The sequence below is a fragment of the Ranitomeya variabilis genome, chromosome 6, assembly GCF_051348905.1.
Source record: "Ranitomeya variabilis isolate aRanVar5 chromosome 6, aRanVar5.hap1, whole genome shotgun sequence".
Classification (NCBI taxonomy): domain Eukaryota; kingdom Metazoa; phylum Chordata; class Amphibia; order Anura; family Dendrobatidae; genus Ranitomeya; species Ranitomeya variabilis.
In genome coordinates this window covers 343745307-343754386 of record NC_135237.1, presented here as the reverse complement: position 1 = coordinate 343754386, position 9080 = coordinate 343745307, and positions in this window count along the sequence as shown.

The following is a 9080-nucleotide window of genomic DNA, read 5'->3' as shown; positions in this document are numbered from 1 at the left end:
GTCCTAAGCGTCCTGTATGAATCCCCCAACGGCCGTCACTCTTCTCTTCAGGGGCGCTGGTTTCCGCCCCCTGAGCGGTGTTTCTTCTTAAATCCGGCGCTTGCGCTGTTCTTTCCTGCCTGGGGCCTGCGCAGTGTTTACTGTGAGTCACAGCACAGACGCAGGGTGCCTTACTGCGCCTGTGCGGGCAGTGCGGCCGCCCTGTTCCTGAATCCCCGCCCCGCACTGTGTTATTCATTATGCACAGTGCGGGGCTGGCATTCCTGGGCATGCGCACTGCACTGCACTAATCCTCACCAGCTTTTGGAATCTGGCAGCCGAAAATAACAATGCTGGAAGGCGGGGGAGCAGGGGGAACGTCAGACAAGGGAGAACGTCCGAGATGGGGGAGGGCCTGAACAGCGCAGTGCAGTGCGCATGCCCAGGAATGCCAGCCCCGCACTGTGCATAATGAATAACACAGTGCGGGGCGGGGATTCAGGAACAGGGCGGCCGCACTGCCCGCACAGGCGCAGTAAGGCACCCTGCGTCTGTGCTGTGACTCACAGTAAACACTGCGCAGGCCCCAGGCAGGAAAGAACAGCGCAAGCGCCGGATTTAAGAAGAAACACCGCTCAGGGGGCGGAAACCAGCGCCCCTGAAGAGAAGAGTGACGGCCGTTGGGGGATTCATACAGGACGCTTAGGACCGCCTCCCGGTACAATAGCTGGTCTTTGTGGACAATTTTCAAATCGCTTTATTGAGGTAATAACTTAATCAAAATCTAAAAGAGCCACCTTGTTAGACTGCAGCATTACTGCTGCACAAGGTGGCTCTTTTAGTTTATAACGGCTGGAGGGGGGTGACAGTGGCCCTTTAAGTGTTTTTGAATATCCATATTGAATCAGGAGCCCCATATAATGCTCCATACAGTTCATGATGGCCCCATAAGATGCTCCATACAAAATACGCCCCATATAATGCTCCATACAGTTTATAATGGACCCCATAAGATGCTCCATATTAAAATATGACCCATATAATGCTGCACAAATGTTAATTATGGCCCCATAAAATGCTCTATACAGACATTTGCCCCATATAATGCTCCACAAATGCTGATTATGGCCCCATAAGATGCTCCATAGACACATTTGCCCCGTATAATGCTCCACAAATGCTGATTATGGCCCCATAAGATGCTCCATACAGATATTTGCCCCATATAATGCTGTACATGGCCCATGCAGATATTTGCTCCATATAATGCTGCACATGGCCCCATAAGATGCTCCATACAGATATTTGCCCCATATAATGCTGCACATGGCCCCATAGAGATATTGCCCCATATAATGCTGCACATGGCCCCATAAGATGCTCCATGCAGATATTTGCCCCATATAATGCTGCACATGGCCTCATACAGATATTTGCCCCAATATAATGCTGCACATGGCCTCATTCAGATACTTGCCCCATATAATGCTGCATATGGCCCCATACAGATATTTGCCCCATATAATGCTGCACATGGCCCCATACAGATATTTGCCCCATATAATGCTGTACATGGCCCCATAAAATGCTCCATACAGACATTTGCCCCATATGCTGTTGCTGCGATTAAAAAAAAAAAAAAGACATACTCATCTCTCAGGCCCCCGGCACTTGCTATATTCACCTGCTCCGCGTTCCACCGACAGGCGTCGCTGTGTCTTCCCCATCCTCTGCACTGACTGTTCAGGCAGAGGGCGGCGCGCACACTAATCACGTCATCGCACCCTCTAACTTGAGCGTCAGTGCAGAGGACGGGGAAGACGCAGCAGCGGCCGGCGGTGGAACGGGGAGCAGGTGAATATGGTGCACTGCGTTATACTCACCTGCTCCTGGCACGGTGCCCCAGATTCTCCGGTGCCGGCAGCTTCTTCCTGTATTGAGCAGTCACATGGTACCGCTCATTACAGTAATGAATATGCGGCTCCATCCCTATGGGAGTGGAGTGGGGTCCATATTCATTACTGTAATGAGCGGTACCATGTGACCGCTCACTACAGGAAGAAGCTGCCGGCGCTGGAGAACCAGGGACACGGCGCCAGGAGCAGGTGAGTATTATTACACAGCTGCTGCTCCCCCTCTCCTGCCGACTCCTTGGTATGACTCGAGTATAAGCCAAGAGGGGCAATTTCAGCCTAAAAAAATGGGCTGAAATTCTCGGCTTATACTCGAGTATATACGGTAACTCCTGAAAATCTTATGAAGGGTAAACTACCTGACAGCAGTTTTCAATATATCGAGGGGGGGCTGTTTTTAAAATGGTATCACTTTTTGGGGTTTTCCAATACATCAGACCCCTCAAAGTCACTTCCAACCTGGATAGGTCCCTAAAAAAATGAATTTTGTAAATTTCCTTGAAAAAATGAAAAATTGCTGCTACATTTTTAAACCTTTTAAAAGGCTAACAAAATAAACAAATGGTGCTGATTTAAAGCAGACATGAGAGAAATGTTATTTATAAGGCCCGCGTCACACGCAACGTATAAAAATACGGTCCATTTTTTACGGTCGTAATACGCAGAAATGTTCCCAGAACAGTGATCCGTATGTCATCCGTTGGCAAGGTGTGGCTGCGTATTTTGCGCATGTAATCCTCCATATGGCATCCATATGACATCCGTATAGTGTTTTTTTCTCGCAACCTTGTAAAATGGACATTTAACGGTTTTGAGGTCTGAAAATAATTTAAATCATCATCAGCAACCCTATTTATTGCCTCTACAAGAGGTGACAGCCTCCAATCTGGCCATTTTGTTGCTGTGCTTGTGTTCGTGTATTGGTGGTTTGTTGGTAACATGTCAGACAGACTTAGGTTCACCCCAACTGAGAGTGTTCTATACAACTGGGTTTTGTCATGCCGCTTTGGCCAGCCATACCCAGTGATAGTGGATCCGAGGAGGAGGAGACGAATGTGGGTCCATCCGCTTTTGAGGCAACGCCTCACTAAAGGCCATTTCCACCGTCTCTATGCATCTCTGCTGACACATCCCGACAAGTTTTATCATTATTTATTGTCTCATGAGCCTTGCCACCTTTGATCTTTTCTTGGAGACAGTGCGCTCTGGGATCACCTTTCAGGACACCAGGATGCGCAAATGTGTATCTGCTGAGGAGCGTCTTCTCCTTACGTTACGGTATGTATTCCTCCTCATACTCTATGTTGATGATGTGTCTCTAAATGTCTTATCTAGTTCTGCTTACCAGTTTCGGTTCTTTTATTCTTAATATATCTCAAATCTCTACTCTTAGTAATAAGAATATGTTATTAATGTGAATTTCACATAGCCAGTGTTAATTTTTTTTAAGGTAGTGATAGCCTGGCTTGTTAGTTCCACACAGTACTTGTGTTCTATATGAATTGCTTAAAACCTTGAACCAGTTTTAATGTTATTTTTGTAAACATTTGTTGTCTTTTAGCTTCCTCACAACTGGTCTATCCTATGCAGCACTCCATCATGAATTTTTGATTGGGAAGTCTACAATTTCAGGCATAGTCCGGTCTACCTGTTCAGTAATCTGGTCCCGACTTCATCAAGTGGTCATGCCTGAGCCCAAGATGGAAGACTGGTTGCGGATTGCCCGGGGATTTGAGGAGCACTGTCAATTTCCCAATTGTATTGGAGCCCTTGATGGGAAGCACATCCGTGTGTGTAAGCCGCCAAACTCAGGGTCCCAATTCTATAATTATAAACAATATTTTTCTGTAGTGTTATTGGCTCTCGTTGACAGTCACTACAGGTTTATAATTGTAGACATTGGGGTCTATGAAAGAACTGGAGACTCTATAGTCTTCAGTTCTTCCATAACGGGTCGGCGGCTGCGCAATAACCAGTTGGACCTACCAACACCACGTCAGCTTCCAGGCTCCAATTAAGATTCTGTGCCTTATGTGCAGATGAGGAGGTGCCTCAGATCCATATTGACCATGCACTTCTGGGTTGGGGGTAACTCGGAGCAGGTTACGGGGTGACAGCTGCCACCTCTCCAAGAACTCAGATAGCTCATATGGGGTGTTGGGGTGTGTGCATGCATCACTGAGGATCTGAATTGATCCTCGCACGCATAGCCTCACCACACGGAGTAGGGGACAGAGGTATCAGGCCAGACTGCGGGAATATGCCTCCTCACCCTCATCCTGGGCAGCCCTGGACAGGTAATTGAGCACCCCTGTGTCAACATGCCTCCTTGTATTATCAGAGGCAGGGATCTCTCACCTTCGTCACCCACGCGGAATATGACAGCAGGCTGCGGGGAGCCCTCAGGACGAACAGTAGGGCTGCTGCTGTTGCCTGGTTCCTCAAGGCTGCTGGGTGCTGGTGCAGCTGCTGGTACAGGTCCTGGTACAGGTACCGTTGCAGGTCCTGGTGCTGGTGGAGCTTGGGGGATGCAGCTGGAAGGCTCAGAAGATGGGCCAACCACCTCTTCACCTTCCCCGACCGGATCTACACTGTGTTGCAAATTATTATGCAAATAATATTTCCTCATATTTTCTCTAAATTACCTATCTGAATTGCAGTCATTGTTATTTTCCAGTCATCTACTGTTCTAGTATAATTGCAATGTTTTGGAAAAAACTGCCTATGAAAACAGTATCTTTTAAAAAAAAATAAACACTCAAAATGCATGTTCCAAATTATTATGCACAGCAGAGTTTTCAACCTTTTTTTTTTTATTTTGAACAAAAAAATGGTCAATTGTGAAGTTCTAAGCATTATCAGCTTATTACAAAATGAAATCAAACAGTTTTCAAGTGAAAACTTTATTCTAGGTGATGTTACATTTGCGCATAGGACCCCTTGTTCGAAAGAAGCTTCTGAACTCTCTCGTCCATTGAATTTGTCAGTTTTTGGATGGTTTCTGCTTCAATTGTTTTGCATGTGGACAGAATTGTTGTGGATTCTGTTTTTGGGCTCCCTCTGGTGGTTACAGCTGGTACTGGGTGACTTTGGTGGGTTGCGGTCTCTGGTTTCCACCTGTCCATCAGAGGCTGGGTGTTTCCTATTTAACCTGGCTTTCCTGTCATTCCCTTGCCGGCTATCAATGTATCAGTGTGTCTCTGTTACCTTTGCTACCTGCTCCTAGGCCTTCAAGACAAGCTAAGTCTGGATTTCCCTGTTTCATGTTTGCTTTCATGTTTTTAGTCCAGCTTGCAGATATGTAATTCTCTGCTGCTGGTTGCTCTAGTGGGCTGAAATTACCACTCATGTACCATGAGTTGGCACATGAGTTCAAGTAATTTCAGGATGGTATTTTGAAGGGTTTTAAGCTGACCACGCAGTTCACCTTTTGTATCCTCTGCTATCTAGCTTAAGCGGGCCTCATTTTGCTGAATCTGTTTTCATAACTACGTTTGTGCCTTCCTCTCATTTCACCGTCATTATATGTGGGGGGCTGCTATTTCTGTGGGAATATTTCTCTGGAGGCAAGATAGGTCTGTGATTCTTCTGATAGGGGTAGCTAGATCTCCGGCTGGCGCGAGACGTCTAGAGTTCCCCCAGGAACGTTCCCCGGCTGCTGTTAGTTGAGTGTTGAGGTTCAGGATCGCGGTCAGCTCAGGTTCCATCACCCTAGAGCTCGTCCTGTTTTTGCCCGTGTTATGTGTTTAATTCCCTGCCATTGGGAACATGACAGTATAGCTGGCCCACAAAGTGTTAATTGTTTGGGCTGAAGCAGGAGAAAAAGAAGTGTTGAAGGGAAAATTTTTTTTTTTTTTCCCTCAGAGTTTTGCTGCCTAGCCCTTAATTGCTGTCTAGCTGCTTCTTACCTCCTCTTAACCCTTGAATGGCTCTGACCTTAGCTGTTTAACATGGATGTCCAGAGTTTGGCTTCCAGCCTGAATAATCTTGCTGCAAAAGTTCAAAACATACAGGATTTTGTTGTTCACACTCCTATGTCTGAACCTAGAATTCCTATTCCAGAGTTTTTTTCTGGAGATAGATCTACCTTCCTGAATTTCAGGAACAATTGCAAATTGTTTCTTTCTTTGAAATCTCGCTCCTATGGAGACCCTGCTCAGCAGGTCAAGATTGTAATATCTTTCCTGCGGGGCGACCCTCAGAATTGGGCATTTGCATTGGCACCAGGGGATCCTGCATTGCTCAGTGTGGATGCGTTTTTTCTGGCACTGGGATTGCTCTATGAGGAACCTAACCTGGAGATTCAGGCTGAAAAGGCTTTATTAGCCCTCTCTCAGGGGCATGATGAAGCGGAAGTATATTGTCAAAAATTTCGGAAGTGGTCGGTGCTTACTCAGTGGAATGAGTGAGCCCTGGCTGCAAACTTCAGAGATGGTCTTTCTGAGGCCATTAAGGATATTATGGTGGGGTTCCCTGCGCCTACAGGTCTGAATGAGTCTATCGCTATGGCCATTCAGATTGATCGGCGTTTACGGGAGCGCAAACCTGTGCACCAGTTGGCGGTGTCTTCTGAACAGGCACCTGAGACTATGCAATGTGATAGAATTCAGTCCAGAAGTGAACGGCAAAATTATAGGCGGAAAAATGGATTGTGTTTTTATTGTGGTGATTCAGCTCATGTTATATCAGCATGCTCTAAACGCACAAAAAAGGTTGATAAATCTTTTGCCATTAGTACTCTGCAGTCTAAGTTCATTTTGTCTGTAACTCTGATTTGTTCACTGTCATCCATTTCCGTCGATGCCTATGTGGATTCAGGCGCTGCCCTGAGTCTTATGGATTGGTCATTTGCCAAACGCTGCGGTTTTAGTCTGGAGCCTCTGGAAGTTCCTATTCCTTTGAAGGGAATTGACTCTACACCATTGGCTATGAATAAACCGCAGTACTGGACACAAGTGACCATGCGCATGACTCCCGTTCATCAGGAGGTGATTCGCTTCCTTGTACTGTATAATTTACATGATGTACTAGTGCTTGGTCTGCCATGGTTACAAACTCATAATCCAGTCCTGGATTGGAAAACAATGTCTGTGTTAAGCTGGGGATGTCAGGGGGTTCATGATGATGCACCTCTGATTTCAATCGCTTCATCTACTCCTTCTGAGGTCCCTGCGTTTTTGTCTGACTATCGGGATGTTTTTGAGGAGCCTAAGCTCAATTCGCTCCCTCCTCATAGGGATTGTGACTGTGCTATAGAATTAATTCCTGGCAGTAAGTTCCCTAAGGGTCGTTTATTTAATCTGTCAGTGCCAGAGCATACTGCTATGCGGAATTATATTAAGGAGTCCTTGGAAAAGGGACATATTCGTCCATCTTCGTCCCCTCTGGGAGCAGGTTTTTTTTTCGTGGCAAAAAAAGATGGTTCCCTGAGGCCTTGTATAGATTATCGCCTTCTGAATAAGATTACAGTCAAATATCAGTATCCATTGCCATTATTGACTGATTTGACTAAAAAGGGTGCTGATGTTGCTAATTGGTCTCCTACGGCTGTGGAGGCCTTTCAGGAACTTAAGCGCCGGTTTTCTTCTGCTCCTGTGTTATGTCAACCAGATGTTTCACTTCCTTTTCAGGTTTAGGTTGATGCTTCCGAGATTGGAGCGGGGGCGGTTTTGTCACAGAGAAGTTCCGATGGCTCGGTGATGAAGCCATGTGCGTTCTTTTCTAGAAAATTCTCGCCCGCCGAGCGCAATTATGATGTGGGTAATCGGGAGCTTTTGGCCATGAAGTGGGCATTTGAGGAGTGGCGTCATTGGCTTGAGGGTGCTAGACATCGTGTGGTGGTCTTGACTGATCACAAAAATCTGATTTACCTTGAGTCTGCCAGGCGTCTGAATCCTAGACAGGCTCGTTGGTCGTTGTTTTTTTCTCGTTTCAATTTTGTGGTTTCATACCTGCCAGGTTCAAAGAATTTGAAGGCAGATGCTCTTTCCAGGAGTTTTGTGCCTGACTCTCCTGGAGACTCTGGGCCTACTGGTATCCTTAGGGATGGGGTAATATTGTCCGCCGTCTCCCCAGACTTGCGACGTGCATTGCAGGAGTTTCAGGCGGATAAACCTGATCGTTGTCCACCAGAAAGACTGTTTGTTCCGGATGATTGGACCAGTAGAGTCATCTCCGAGGTCCATTCTTCTGTGTTGGCTGGTCATCCTAGAATATTTGGTACTAGAGACTTGGTGGCCAGGTCTTTTTGGTGGCCTTCCTTGTCAAGGGATGTGCGCACCTTTGTGCAGTCTTGTGAAGTGTGTGCTCGGGCTAAGCCTTGCTGTTCTCGGGCCAGTGGGTTGTTGTTATCCTTGCCTATCCCGAAGAGGCCTTGGACGCACATTTCCATGGATTTTATTTCAGATCTCCCTGTCTCACAGAAAATGTCCGTTATCTGGGTTGTGTGTGACCGCTTTTCTAAGATGGTTCATTTGGTACCCTTGCCTAAGTTGCCTTCCTCCTCTGAGTTGGTCCCTTTATTTTTTCAGAACGTGGTTCGTTTGCATGGGATTCCGGAGAATATCGTTTCTGACAGGGGATCCCAGTTTGTGTCTAGATTTTGGCGGACGTTTTGTGCTAAGATGGGCATTGATTTGTCTTTCTCGTCTGCATTCCATCCTCAGACGAATGGCCAGACGGAGCGAACTAATCAGACCTTGGAAACTTATTTAAGGTGTTTTGTTTCTGCTGATCAAGATGACTGGGTTGCCTTTTTGCCACTGGCCGAATTTGCCCTTAATAATCGGGCTAGTTCTGCTACTTTGGTTTCTCCTTTCTTTTGTAATTCGGGGTTTCATCCTCGTTTTTCCTCTGGTCAGGTGGAGCCTTCGGATTGTCCTGGAGTGGACGTGGTGGTGGACAGGCTACATCAGATTTGGAATCAGGTGGTGGACAATTTGAAGTTGTCTCAGGAGAAGACTCAGCAGTTTGCTAATCGCCGTCGCCGCGTGGGTCCCCGACTTCTTGTTGGGGACTTGGTGTGGTTGTCTTCTCGTTTTGTCCCTATGAAGGTCTCTTCTCCTAAGTTCAAGCCTCGGTTCATCGGTCCTTATAAGATCTTGGAGATTCTTAACCCTGTATCTTTTCGTTTGGATCTCCCAGCATCGTTTGCTATTCATAATGTGTTCCATCGGTCGTTATTGCGGA